Genomic DNA, 16,167 nt, shown 5'->3' with positions numbered 1-16,167 from the left:
TATTGTCATATGCATAAAAAGGTTCTCATTGGAAAGACCATCCGTAATGAGTCAAAAACATAGGATTTTTACACGTAGGAAATTTGAGAAATGTCTTTCACAACTAGGACTGAAATAACACCACGCGAAACTGGATGATTTTATTGAGCACAGAAAGCTGCTGAGGCATGTGGGAAGTAGCGTCAGGGGCCAGAGCTTGGCGCCACACTTTTAGCCGTAGCGCCAGACGCCAGTATTGGCGCCAGGCGCTACAGTTAAAAGTTGGCGCCAGTCTCTGTTTGTTGGCGCCAATTTCCCCCAATACCGAGCCAGAAATATGCGTTCTAATTTCGACCGGCTTTTCGTATTGTTTGCTCGATCCTGCTTCCTGATTGAATTTTTTCTCACTTTTCTGAAACCCATATGTGTTCTACATATGGACATAACCTTCTGGGAATTCATGCTCTATCTACCTGATTGAACGCTCCTGGCAACAAAGGGTACATCTGAGAGGTTGAATTCACCAAACCATGGAAGTGAGTTTTTTCTAAAAACTCGCGGTGTCCTATCCACACGCGTTAACCCTTCACGGTTAGGCTTCTACGCGGTGCATCTGGACAATTAACCATGGACCCTATTTGACTAAACCATATCCCGAACTTTAGAGAACTAGAGCCATGGTTAGGTTGCGAACTCATTGCATCATATTGTGCCTACTTGACTAATCGTGCATTATTTGTTGTGCATATATATTCTATGTTTTTCTTAACCGTTTGTTTGACTTGTGTTAAGACTAAATAAACTGATTAATGACTAAAGGACCTTTTTTTAATTAATTAATTAATTAATTTGAGCTAATAAATAAACATAAAATCGAGTCATAGTTCCTTTAAGTCAACCCGGATTTTTATTCCCGTATACTGCACAAACGTCAACTTGTTTTGGTCATATCTGGAGTTATAGAAAGAACTACGAGTCGTACAACCTATGGATCTGTAGCCCCGAGTTTTATCTTTAATTTGGCGTTGGTTTCATCCCAATCAGAGTCGCAGATCAAAAGTTATGACTAAAATACCACAGTCTGTCCAGTTTAATACATATACGTGAAGTCTTAACTTAGTCTTTGCTTGAGTCTAGTCACATAGTCTACCCACATGGTCATGACACGAGTCTTAAAGTACCATCTACACTCACTAGTCTTAACACACACTTTGAGTATACATCACCATGGCCATGTCTTAGGTTCATGCATGAGTCGGTCTTTTCCGTCATTTGAGTTGGGGGGTACATTCTATCCCTAATTCTTCATATCCCTCCACCTCCATCATTTTTTTTCTTTTTTCATTTTCTATTCCATCTTTCTTCACTCCTTCCATCCATGTGTGTTGAATCGAGTTTGAGTCATATGATTGACAAACAAAAAATGAGGGTAATGATGAAACAACACAAGACAAGAGGCGAGCTTCAACGAAAAGATTTCATAACCTCTTTTTTCTATTTCTTTTTCATTTTTTCCTTTCCCCAATAAGTCTAGCATAGGCACCTTTTCTTTTCCTTTAGATTAATTTTGTAATTTTTCTTTTATTTTCCCTTTTTAATAAAATGAGCATTTATTTCCTTGCATATGATCATTTCATTAAAAAAAAAAAAAAAAAAAAAAAAAAAAAAAAAAAAAAAAAAAACCATGTCGAATTAAGCACAAGGTATACTAATGATTTGAGGCACCCCTTGTAGCCACATCATATCTCCTTTCGCCCTTTAATTATACAATCCTTTCTTCATAAACCACTTTGAGCCTCGTCTAACGATAGACCCTTCTTTTTTCAACCTACATCTATCTAACCTTGGGATGGGATGGTGTGCAACTTATGCAATTTTCAATTTCATAAAAAGCTTGAGTAATTCAAAAAATAGCAAAAATAAGCAAAAGCAAAAATAAATAAAAGTGTACAAAAGGGCAAGTGTTCCAATGTCTATGATGTGAAAATATCTTTGATAAGAACACGTCTCAGATTGCGTCTCTTATCGAGTGCTCGGTACCGTGCCTGAGAAACATGAATGTCAAGTGAGTGATAGACCGCATGATCGAGATTGCCCACACTTATTAAAATAAAATAAATGCTAAAGCAAACGAAAGAGCTAAAAAAAATAGTAGAAAACCTCAAGCATAAAAATACAAATATTCAAAAGCAAGGTTGCACACCTTGGGGGCTTATCTAGGGTCTTGAGCCTTTATCCCCTTCTTCTTTAAACCTTTAGCCTAACCACGTTACAACCCTTAAAAAGACCTTTTTGAGGTATACACACTTGTGCGAGGTTTGGCTAGAGCTACGTTCGGCCTGATTCCTAACGGATACGTAGGCAACCTCACATCGAGGTGCGGCCGTAATAAACATGCATTCATATTCACATTCACACACTTACACCATGATCATATCAAGGAATTCCCTATGCTCATCCCTTTTCATTTAGAGCTAGACTTGGGGGCTTGATCCTTACATCATTAGCTTACCTAGCCTAAGAGTCACCACCATTTGACTCTTTTCAATAATATCTTTTCACACACTTAGCTCTTGCGGCCTAGTTTTAGTGTCACTTTCACACACCGCACAGATACATGACCAAATATACTTCCCTTAGGAACCCTTTGTCATGAAATCTTAACACAACGCTGAAGCATGCTTCGTCAAAATTACTCATAATCATCATTGCATCACGAAGTATGAAGTGCTTAGCCTCCGTGCCTAAGTTACCCAAATACTTTCATCATTGAGTCAACAGTTGAGATAGCCTAGGATGAATTAATCCTTGAACCTTGAGAGATAGTATCAAACAACATTTAACTAAGCTCATTCAACATGCATCTTCAAACTTCACTTTCGATTCTTTTTCGCGTCTTTCTTTTTCGGGAGAAAGTCGGTACCCTCCACAAAAATGACGGAAAATTTTTGCTTTTTTGCTTTTTTCGAGTCGTACGATCACATTACAATGCACACACGAGTCATGTACACATTGAGTCATGTCATATCACTTTGATTTGAGTCTAACACACATGTCATTTCACTTCGAGTCGAGTCAACCTCGAGTCAGTCAACATATCGAGTCAAGTTTATGCCTTGAGTCGTGTCAACTCGATGAGTCAAGCAACATTAAGCCTTAAGATCAACCCTAAGATAATTAAAAAAGATTGGCAAAGTTCTATAGTAAAAAATAAATACAGATGCAGCAGAACAGGGAAGACCCTACTCCAGCGCCTGGCACCAGAGATATTTCAGCAATGACAGGGCTCGAAGCCTCCCAGAAAGGTGATTTCGACTTCATGCAGCAATTTCGGGTTCCTTGGTACGCCAGTTAGCCCCTATAAGCAATTTGACATGATTAAGTAGTCGGTTTGATTACAATCGTAGTAAGTGATTGACCTGACAAAAAATCGTCTCACTTAGCTTAAGCGCCTAAGTATTGGCTCATTACAAGCACCAAAGCATCAGTTCAAAAGCAAGCACTTAAACGACAATATTTCCAAATATGGATTGTCGCGCATTCTTATTAAACGACAAAGTTTTCCAAAATTGGATTGTCATCCCCAACTGACAATATTTCCAAAAATGGATTGTCGTGCATCTTCTTCAACGACAATTTTTCCAAGATTGGATTGTCATCTCTGGCAAAGTTTCCAAGCGTGGATTGTCGTACTCCTTCTTTTATTGGCAAGTTTTTCCAAGTTCGGATTGTCATACATTCATCGGCTCGCTGGCAAGTTTTCCGAGATTGGATTGTCATACACCCAGTTCCCTATGGCAAAATTTCCCAAAGGATTGTCGTAGGTCTCTACTCATCATAAATCTCGGCAAAAGTTCCTCAACGTGGATTGTCATTCATTTCAGTAAGTGGCAAATTTTCCCGAAGTGGATTGTCGGTCGACTCTTTTTTGCAAATGTTCCAAGACGCGGATTGTCAATGGTGGCAATATTTTCCCAAAAGGATTGTCGCATAGCGTTGGCAAGTTTCCAAGGTGGATTGCTTTCAAGAGTTATATTCCAAGATGTGGATTGTCGATCGTAGCAAAGTTCTTATGAAAGATTATTACGAAGCATTGGCAACTTTTCCAAAAATTGGATTTTGACAAATTTTCCGAGATACGGATTGTCGCTTCATCGTGGCAACATTTCCAAGGATGGATTGTTACGAAGCATTGACAACTTTCCCTAAATCGGATTGTCATACATCATACAAGAGTTGTGTTGGCAATTATTCCCAAAGAAAAGAGGATTTTCATCACAGCAAAAGCACCGACATACTGGTTCACAAGCAGCAAAGCGCCGACGTACTAGCATAGCATCATTAAGGATTAAAAAGCAGTGATCTTTTCGAAGACTATCACAGCGGGCAAAAGAAGCTCTTTGTTCAGAGACGAGTGAACATCGAAACAGCAAGGTGGCGTTCCCTAGATTGTGGAGAGTTGTCACAAACAACTGAGGATTGTTTCAAGAGAAGCAATCTTCGATGGTATTCCCTTGGACGTGGAATATTATCATTGCGGGGAGGATAGTTTCAGGTGAAGCAATCTTCTAATTTGGAAGCGGTTACAAGGCGTAGCGGTTTTCAGGCGGGATGGCATTCTCTAGCTTGCAGGAGGTCATCAAAAAAAGCAACATACGGAAATATTTGGTTACTTTCAGAGACGTGTGCTCGACGGTGCAAGATACGCGTTTCTTAACTCTTCTATCTGTTTAACTAATGCTAGTTTTTCAGGTATCGGCGTTATAAGATTGGTTTAGGATCGCAGAACGTTCTGAATCATTCTCCGTCCCTATCGCTACTTTGACTTTCGTTTTCGAAACTTGCGTTTCTCCAAACTCAGTCAAAGTGGGGGCTTCTGTAGACACCCATTTGTGTCTCCCCAAAAACCAAACCCAGTGATGAGTACCTTTCACGTTGAATCATAATCGAATGAAACGAAAGTGTGGAAAGGTCTAGTGTTGCGGAAAGTTTTATTTCTTTTCTTTTCTCTTCTCCCTGTTTTTGAAAACTTTATTTTTAAGAAAACAGCCAATCCAGTTTGGTTGGTCCATAATATGGGTCCAATAATGGTGTAGTTGGATGGGGCTTGCAAAGACCTTTCCAATGATATATTATAAGCCCAATTCCGATGAATATTGAGGAATTTATGGCCAATTTACTAAACTGGGCCCGGTTTGAGTTTTAAGTACGGCCCAATGATCTAGGGGAGGGTCTAATATGATTTATCATTCCTAATGTAATTAGGAATGGTTTTGGTCTTCTAGAACATTCTAGAAGGTCTTATCATTCTTAATTCAATTAGGATTCTTTAGAGTTTTAATTAGATCAAATAGCATTTTCGACCGAAATTATATTATTTCATCTTCCAGTACGGTAAAATTATCAGATTTTCGAAAACGCGTTAAAATCCGGTTTGGCGTCCAACCCCAGGCCTTGGCGCCTGGAATCAAGATTAGCGCCAGACGCCAGAATTGGCGCCTGGCGCTAGCCACAGTTTCTGGCGCCAATGAGCCAGGTCTGGCGCCAAGGTGGATTTGTGGTCTTCATACTCTGTTTTGATAAATTATCTTTTTTGGATGATTTTCTCTATAAATATCGTATCAAAAACTCCGTTTTCATTCACGAATTCTCCTTATTCTTAAGTCTTCATCAACTATCTTCATCATCTACATCTATCATTCACCAATTCTCTCTATTCTTAGGTCTTCATCAACTCTCAATCATTCATCAAATTCTTTGAATTCATTCATCTCTTCATTCATTCTTTCTTTTCTAAACTTTGGTTTTCATACAAAATTCCGCATTCACAATATCTAGAAACACCTAGCCATATTCGAAGTTGCCTTCGCCCTAGACGTGAAAGGTTTTAATTTCTGAGGGTTTGGTCCCAAATCTCTATTTAAATTATTTAATTTAATTATTTTGTTTATTATTTTCCTTGAAGTTACTAACGTGTGTATTTTGTTATTAGAAAGAGGTACGAGGCGTCCAAGTAAGTACTTTAATGGTTTAATTGATATTATGATATAGATATCATGTTTACATTGTTATTATAATATTCCGAGTATCATGTCTAGGGTATTTTTAATATTAAATATGATTGTTACGATGCTTCTTATGTTCTTCCTAATATTAATTCATTGTTAGTATCATGTTAGGGTTAAAGATTTGATTTTTATTGCTTAGTGTCATGCTAGGGTTTGTTATTAATCTTGTTAGTATCATGCTTAGGATCTTGCTATGCTTTAACATGATTATGATTATTATATTTATGATTGATATTATTTTTTATTAATGATGTTGATTATTTATTTATTATGTTGCTTGATATGCATATTTTTATATTCTTATTGCTTGATCACCTTTATTGTATGTTAAAGGGAATTGGTATTTGCAATCACGCTTAATAAGATAATTAATAATCTTGTTTAGGGTTAACTGTGATTATAATTCAAGTGATCGCCAATAATGGTTTATTTGTCCATTAAATTCAACCAACATAGATTAAACAGGTTTAGGGTTAACATATTGATTGCATGTTAGTCAGAAAGCGCACATGAATACGAGCAGAATAAAGTAGAGGCCTATTATTAGGGCAGGTTCAATCTCTTTTAGGTTGGATTTGTACCATCATCCCCGGACCCTTATTTGGTTCATGACCTTATGGAGTTGACGATCTCTTGGATCGTTAAGGGGTGTAACCTTCACCTCGTGAACGGTTTACAAGTTCCTTAAAAACTTGTTGGCGACTCTTTTGCTCTATCTTCTTCCCTTTTGGACGCCACCGTACTTTAGTGTATGATCACAGTGGGGTTCAAGCTAGTGGGATTTTTAAGGCTTGAAACTATTCCCTACAGGAGCACACAAAACCCTAAAATGATAAAAACCCTAAAAAAGTATCCCGTGACACGGTCAAACTGTACTGTGACACGGGAAGCTCCACCGTCAGACGGTACACTTTCCCATGACACGGTACATTTTTTGTGTGACGCGGGAAATTTTCAGAAAACGGGATAAAAAACGCGTTAAGGGTTTACGCGGAAAAGACGCGGAATGTCCCGTGTCACGGCAGACCTCCCGTGTCACGGGAAATCCCACCGTCAGACGGGAAGGATTCCCGTGACACGGTAGGTACCTGCCGTGGCGCGGGAAATTCCAGCCTGTTTTTCCGTCTAAATAAAAAAGGCTTGGGCTAAAAATTAATTAATAAGTTTGGGCTGAAATAAAAACTATGCTTTTACCAAACATCAAGACTAATCCATGGACTGTTCAAAAATATGAATTTAATAAAATACGATTTTTTTTTAAGCACTCTCAGGATTAAATACTAAACCCGACCAATAGTGGCGGTGAAAGGTTGTTCATCATCGGGTTTGGTTTTGGGGAGACATTTTTAGGTGTCTACAGAGGGCAAAAACAAATTTCGTCTTGCTTGACTCAATCAAAGAGGGCGAAAATTTTGCCCTATTTGATTTTGATCAAAGAGGGCGAAATTTTTTGCCTTCTTTGATATTTAACAAAGAGGGCGAAAAATTTGTATGCCCTTTGAAGCTAATAGGACGAAGCTAATAGGGCGACTTGGAGGCGATTTTAAAATCGCTTTCTTTGCCTAATAGGGTGAAATTTGAACCTAAGAGGGCGATTTAAATTGCCCTCTTTGATATAATATCTTGTAGTGCAATGCCGGAACTCCGACGTTGACTATCACGTGTTAGTCACGTGACTTATTTTTTTTTTAAAAAAAAACCCCAAATTTCCCTCGTTTCCCCACCTAACCAATGAAAGAGTTAGGTCGGGAAAGGAGGGAAATTTGGGAATTTTTTTTGTTTTTTTAAAAAAAATAAGTCACGTGACTAACACGTGATAGTCAATGCCGGAGCTCCAACATTGACCACCACGGAAGGTCACCCAAGTACTCCATACAAACAAAATGCAACTTAAAAGATCCTTTTTCACACCTTTTCACTTAAAAGGTCCATTTTCAAAAAGTGGACTACTTAAAAGGTCCTTTTTCACAATTTTCTCTTTTTTATATAGTAATTCGGGGCAATTATTTCGATTTATTAGTTGTCATTAGCTGTTTCACTTGATATAATTTCATGATTACTTATGATAGCTTAGTTTCTACAATATAATGGAATGTCTCTTATCAGGATACTAAAGTAATAAAATTAATGGTAATGGATAGTCTGAATACATGATGCTCTAGTTCAGCTTACCATCAATCCAATGTGCTTTTCTAGTTTTTTAGTTGCCGAAAACAGACATTTGGAGACTATGATTCTGAAAGTTGTGTTGTATAGGTCTCAATGTGGTAGGAAAAGTTACATCTTCGATTTATATTTTTCAAGTCATGAGTTGAGGTTATACGAAGTATATAACAAATACGCCTAATAGAAACAGATATATCATGGCATCAAGGTCGGCAGGCATCTCCAGCTATGACTTGCTTACCTTTGTAAGAACCATGAGAGTCCAAAATTTAGCAAGGCTTAGGAGTTTCCATACCAAAATCGATTGGGAATAATAATAGGAGTAACTCTTCTACCTTATAAAGAAGAACCATCTCTCCTTTTTCTCCCATGTGTTAATGTGTTATACTCACAAGTGGAATACAATATTACAATGGGTTTCAACAGTTCCACCTCAAAACCATTTGGCAATAAGGGGAGTAGTCCCTTGGCCTTATAAAGTGGACACAACTTTCTTATTTCTTCAATGTGGGATACATATTCCAACACTTTCTACACTCTTCAATGTGGGACAATATTTTCATTCACATGTGCATTTGCTCATGGGCTCAACAATTATTAAAGATGATGCTATGCTGACTTTTATATTTATTAGATTCATTTACTTTTTTTCCAACATACAAGTCACGATAATGTTTGTTTTACAGACGATGAAGCAGAGCACAGAATTTGAAAAGTGGATTCATAACTTGTGCATAAAATGGCTTAAAATTTAATGCTTTTGTCGTAGTGCATATTTAATTCAGTTCTAAACATGATCAGAAGGTTATCATCTAAAATGGTTTCCTCACAAACACAGAATATATTTCGATAAAGCAGAAAAAAAGCTTATTTTTGGGCATACTACAAGTATCAGCATAGCGGAAAACAAGGTACCATTTAGTGAGAGTGCATAGTTCCTACTTACTTGCATATTTATGGATTCGGGTATATCAGCTTCTGATGTCATTCTTCATGCAGGAACTTTTCGAGGCACGACAAAATCACTTTGAATTCCTTTCTTACTTCACAAGCAATGGTGCTTTGGCAAAGTAATCTTACTGCATACTCTTGCTGATTTGGTATATAACTGCTAATAAGTTTTGCTCTAAAATAACTAGAATTAGTAGGTACCTATAATTGTAGATGATATAATTGCTGATTTATATAATGTACTAGGTTAAATCCCGTGCATTTGCACGTTTGTTAAATATTTTTGACAATTTTATTATAAATTTTTTAATATATATAATGACTTGAGTATTAAAAAAACATAGAGTACATTAAAAATAAAAGCATGCAAGAGAAAATATTTAAAAAATATGTAATAGTTATAAACTTATAATGGATAGTTTAATCTTTTAGGAAAAGATTTATATTTTCTATAAAACAAATTATGTCATAATTTAGATATAATTTTTTTTTCCTTAAGTAACAATAATTTTTTTAGAAGGTACTTTTGGCGGAAAATTTTTTAATAATACATTGACAAGTGTGTCTTAAGATTCGCTTTTAGTAGTATGTAATTGATGATTGATTGATTCATTGATGATTGATATGTAGAATTGACAATATTCTTGCCACTTGGTAAAGGTGTTATCTTGATGAGTTGGCTGGTCCTACAGATTGATTCGTCACATGCCTAATTGGACAAGCTTGAGTGACAGAAGCAAGATTAATCAAGTATTTTTGTTCTTACCAAATCTCGTGTTTCTATTCTTATTAATTAAAACACCAAACTTAATTATTATTTGTTGTTCAGAGTAGGTTACTTATCATACTCATATGACTGCAGTTTAGGGGAATGATGGACCGCTACTCGGTATAGGCTACCCCGCCCAATACCAAGTGACGTCATAATTTTTTATTTATTTTTTTGGGATAAATAACAGTACTTAATGACTTAATAACAGTATTTGATAAACTAATAACAGCACCTTAATTTAAAATAACAGTTTTTAATAATACACTGATTTTTACTATAATTCGATCTGATAATTACTTAAATGACTTTTAACGGTAATAGTTATCACAACTCTACTACTTATACATCAAAATAAATTATTTTAATAGTTTAAAAGCCCACCATGCTTCGCAATAATAGTTATTTAACTAGAGAGTTTTGACCGATACTTGAACTTAGTCGACAATGGAACCTTCGGCGTTCGGAGCTTCCGGCTTTACCAAGGTAGCTAACCCCAACCCTGTCTTCCTTAGATCAGGCTCGGCACAGATCTAATTCGTTTCCTACCTCAGACCATAATCTCTAATTAGACAATCATTACTGTGTTTATGATGGAACTTTTTAAACAGAAAGATAACTCATTTGATATATAAGGTTCAAGGGGATAACGTTCCCTTCTTGAACGAAACTTTTATTTAATTTGAAAAGATTACAACACTCATATATTACAACAAACACACAAACTGAAAGCTTAAACCGACATAAGTTGAACTAGAGTTTTCTCTACTTTAAGAGAGATGGAGAACCAATCTGTCTCTTAAGGTGAGTATTTTTCTTTAGAGGACTCTCTAATGCTTTCAGAGAAATTCTCTAGCTAACTCTTCCAACTCTGCCTTTACTTCTTTTCCTAAGTCCCTTTATATAGGGAAGCAAACTTACATAGGATCCTTATCCTGACTCAGCAAGCAATTCTACACTATTGTTTTTTACAAAGATACTTTAAGACAGAAACAATTAATTAAACGTGGCTACAGTAAAGATGCCTTGAATTATTGCTGGCGTGGGCTCAAGCATTCATAATTTCATCCATCATCATCTCTTGTAGACCTCCCTCACTATCTTTATTGTCTTCGTACATAGGATTCTCTCTGCAAAGGTCTGCAACACATTTGGCTGCATACTCTTCATCCCAACTCATGAATGCTTCAAACAGATACTCATAGCCTTCAAATGACAGAAACTTTCCACTTTCGATATCTTCTAAATATTTGTAGATTGACTTGGTGTTGTTTATGCCATTTACTAAATATTCTTTCATCTCGTTAGGCGCCACAATTGTTGTGTTACCAACATGAAATTAAACATGACAAGAGGACTTTCTTTCCCTTTTATAAAATCGTTAAGATATTGTGCAATGTAGAAAAATCCCAGTGCTCTTGCTTCAGTCGGATTTCTAACAGTCTTCTGACGAATTAGTATGGGATCTTTGCAATACCTCACTTCCCCAAATATTATCAAGTAATGCGGGGGACTAACTTTTCCTTCTTTAACTTCGATATTAGCACATTGTACCTTTACTCTTAACTGAAATTCGTCTTTTTTGTCATCACAATATTTTCGAACCTTATTGAATGCGTATCTGGTGGAACTTTGTAAGTTTTGGAAAGAAAGAGTCATTAGGAGTAGGGAATTCATAAAAATCATGTACCATTCCATAATCCCAAGCCTTGTAATGTATACTAATGAATGGAGCATCTTTATCAAGAGGATATGGGTAGATTCGCAATGATGCAACTTTAGAGTTTTTGGGAAACTCTATTCTTTCTCCCCATAGATCTCGAAGATCAAAGACTTTACTGGACCTTGTAACCACCAATTCGTACCATGTCCTAAAATCGTTATCTCTTATTTTGTTTAATATTATATCTCGTACATCGGGAATGAGCTGAAATAACATAATTGTTATTTCAAAAATCAATAACCTTTGGACTGCCCGATGGCAACCCTTAATTAAACCATCTCGCGAACGTTGTTTTGCCGATATGATCAAGCCTTGCATTAAGGCTCAACTGGAGGGTGAAACCCACTCCATTGCTTTTTCGGTCTCACCAATGAGAGTTTTCCTCTCTACATCCATCTTTTAAAGTTGGTATGAAGGAGGTTTTTTGTGTAGTCTTAAGCTTCTTGGACGACATTAGCTAATTCTCTGGTCAAGCTATCTGACAAAGAATTCTTTGTTCCCTGTATATGTTCAACAGTAAAAGAGAATTGGTTAAGCCATAATTGCCAACGCATGAGTCTCCCTTGCGCTTGCATATTAGACAAATTCTTTTTAACAAAACCGAGTATGCCTTTGCAATCTGTTCTTATTAAGAACTGTTTAGGGGCTAAGAAGATTAAAAACTTCTCGATCCCTCTAATAACTGCAAGGATTCCCTTTTGCATTGTAGGATAGTTTAACTCGGCTTTGTTAAAACTTCCACTGCTATATCTGCAAAGTCTTTCTCCTTCTTTTATTTTTAACACAGCACTCCAGTGCTCATTACTAGCATCTGTTTCAAGGATTAAATCATCTTCACTAGTAGGTAGTATTAGTACAAGAAGATCTTTACACATAACTTTTAAATTTTGAACAATTTTGCAATCACTTTCCTTCCAGTTCCAAGTTATTTCTTTCTTGAGTTTTTTCTGTAATGGTTTTCTTAATAGAGTAAGATTTTCTATGAAATCAGAAGCATAGGTTAAACATCCTAGAAATCTTTCTAGTTGCTTTCTATCTTCAATTATATCAGGAAATTTTTCAATCTTTTCTAAAATATGTTTTTGCAATATTATTTGTCCTGCTTTAATTTCTAATTCAAGAAACTCGATTTCTTGTTTAGCATAAACACATTTATCTTTTCCAAGGATTATACCATGCTCTGCACATTTTTGAGTTACAGCTTTAAAATCATTCTTATGTTGTTCTAAATCTTTTGAGAATATTAGGATATCATCTATATAGACCAAACAACAATGATTAAGCTCTCTAAAAATATTATCCATTCTTCTCTGAAATATTTGTGGAGCATTTTTTAATCCAAAAGACATTACTAGCCATTCATAATCCCCTTGAGGGGCACTAAATGCAGTTAAAGGAATGCTTTCTTCTTCCATCTTAATTTGCCAGTATCCACTTTTGCAATCCATTTTAGAAAACCATGTGGCTCCTTGTATTCTATTAAATAACACAGTTTTATTAGGAATGTAATAGCCATCAAAAACAGTATTGTCATTTAGCTGTTTATAATTAATGACCATTCTAGCTTTACCTCTCTTTTCTTCTGCATGATTTCTTACCATGAATGTTGGACTATTATGAGGACTTTTGCTATTCCTAATTAGCTTTTTATTAAGCAATTCTTTTATTTGTTCATCAAATTCCTGAATATCTTGATAGGTATAAACCATTTGTCTTACTCTAATAATCTTATTAGGATTTGTTAGGGTTATCTTAGCAAATGCTTTATCCCTTCCCCAATGTTCTAAAGGATTTGTTTAATATAGTTTTTTGCATAGTTTTTCTTGTTGCTTATTTATCTGATTTATTAATGATGAATCACACTTATAAATTCTAAGTGCAACCTCTCGTTGTGTAGGAGTAACCCTATCACCACGCTGGCTGCGCGTAAATTCCATTGTCTGAAGAGTATAAGCCTTTGTTATTTTCTGTATAGGAACAGAATGACCATTAATAGTAAAGATTATCTGATCAATAGTTTGAGTGCATGGAGAGTATAACCTTTGAAAATTATTTCCTATTATCATATCATGACTAGGTTGATCAGTTGCCCATAAAATAGGAATAACACATTGAACTCCTTCAATTTCTATTTTTAAATCTTCAATTATCTCTGTATGCATCATGATACTATTTTTAGCAATTCTAACTTGCATAGGATTTTTGGCCTTTTTCCACAAGAATTCTGGAAATAATGATCTCTTTCCAAAACATGTTGAACAACCACTATCAGTATATGCACATAATCTATATTTATTGTAATCCTCAATGCATATATCAATTGGAATATAAATGCTATTAGGATTAGTACTGGATATTTCATTACAAGCTTCCATTTGCATATTAACTTCATCCTCATATACTGGTTCTTCATTCACAGTTTTGGTTTTATATCCAATTACCTTCCTTTTATCAATAGGATTATTTGGATCTTCATTTAACTCGAAATTAGAACATGATCCCATATCAATGCTATGCCTTGCTGGTTGTTTCAAGGCTTTTTTACTTTCATATTTTTCATGTAGTTTCTTTAGTAGAACTAATATTTCTTCTTCATCTTCCTCTGGCTTTTCATCACCTTGTTTTTTCATTCTTATTATTGTTGAATTTTGTCTACTTAGACTTGGTGTTCTAAGACTCAGATTTCTGTGTATTTTAGGTTTTATATTCATTCCAATATGAAGTAATCCTGATTCATCAATTAACATCTTACTTGATCTATTACTAAATGCAGGGTTCATAAAGAATTCTTCCCAAGTTTTTTCAATTTCAATTTCATTAGGATTTACCTTTATAGGTGTAATTTTCTTCTTAGGACCTCCTCCTTGCTCATATTTCTGAGCATCGACTATTGGTTTCTTAAAAGATGAGTCTATAGTGTTTACCAACTTATAAACCACCTTCCATCTTAATTGTATGGGTCGTGTTCCTTTATACATTTTCACTCCTTCTGTTCATAGCTTGATAGCTAAGAACTTTGACGCAAAGGAATCCTCTAAGCTTACATAATATCTAGGTTCACATATATATCTTACCGTCCCTTGACTTAAGTTACATGTGATACCACTAATTATTTGATCATAAAATTCTTTATGTCTAATATCACAAATGAAACGAGCATTTAACATCCTTGCAAAAATCTTGCAAAGGGGTTATGTATACTTGTACTGCGCCAATACAAATATAGCTATAATTTCCTTTTTCTTTATTTTTTTAATACTTTTCCAGTTAATGATATTAATTTCGGCTGCCTTTTGTTCACATTCTTCGATTACTATGCTTCCTTCCATTTCTTCACATACATATTTAGTTCTAATTTTAAAGAAAGAAGTTTTAAATATTTTATCTTTAGTAATTTGGGGAAAATTCCAGCTTTCTTTGTTTACTTGATCTAGGTCATTATCTTCAAATGAAAACTCAGCTCTTTTTAGTTAACCTATTTTCATTTTGCTTTTATCTTCCTCATTGTCATCTGATTCTGAATTTTCTAATTCTTCTCCTTCCATCATGTTATTTATTTATTTATAATTTTCATCTTCAAACTCATCACTAACTTCAGGTTCTTCATTATACCCATTTTCCTCTTCTATGATCTCTACTATTCCTTTATTGTTACTTAAAGCCAATTCTAAAGCCTTGTCTTCTGGTATTTCTATGTAATCCCAACTTCCTAAGGCTTTCATTAGTTTATGATTAGCTTTCTTACATTCATTAGCATAATGTCCTAGTTCTCCACAAGACCAAAACTTGCATGTTTTCTTTTTCTCAGGACAATATGTTGCCTTTCTGAAAAACCTACTTGGCTTTCTATATCTATGTTTATAATACTTCTTCTTATAGGTTTCTCCTCTTGATCGATCAAATTTATTTTTCTTATAGTTCCTTCTTTTATTATAATTTTTTCTTTCACATCCATAATTATTTGGGAAATCCCAACAAGTGAGAAATTGTCTCTTCGCACTAGGTGAAAAGAGTGGTTTGGCAGCAGTTTAAACCCGGTCTAAGGCACCGGTTTGAACCGCTGCCTATGTGGGGGTGCCAAAAACCCCCCTTTTTGGCACCGGTGATTCATCTGTTGAGTTCCTGCTATTTTTCTACTAGTGATTCATCTGTTGAGTTCCTGCAACCTCTCTACATTTCTTTTCAATCCATTTTCTAAGGAAAGCAATTATGTTACCTAGGGCATCCCTCGCTAAAAATTTCTCTCTCCATTCTTGATATTTTTCACTAATTTCTTCATTAAGAGGACTGGGTAATTTGTCATAGAACATTCCAAGATTTGTTTCATTTTCACCAATTTTATAATAGTATGTTTCAAATTCCATAATGTAATCATCAACATATTTCATATTACACATGGACAAATTACTTAACTTCCTTTGATATTCCATTCGTTTTTCATTAGGATCGGCTCTAGGACCAATGAATTCTATCTCAATGTATTGACATAATTGTCTGAACATTCTAGTAGG

This window comes from Chenopodium album, chromosome 1 (genome assembly GCF_948465745.1).
Source record: "Chenopodium album chromosome 1, dcCheAlbu1.1, whole genome shotgun sequence".
Lineage (NCBI taxonomy): Eukaryota > Viridiplantae > Streptophyta > Magnoliopsida > Caryophyllales > Amaranthaceae > Chenopodium > Chenopodium album.
Note: the sequence above shows the minus strand (reverse complement) of the source record.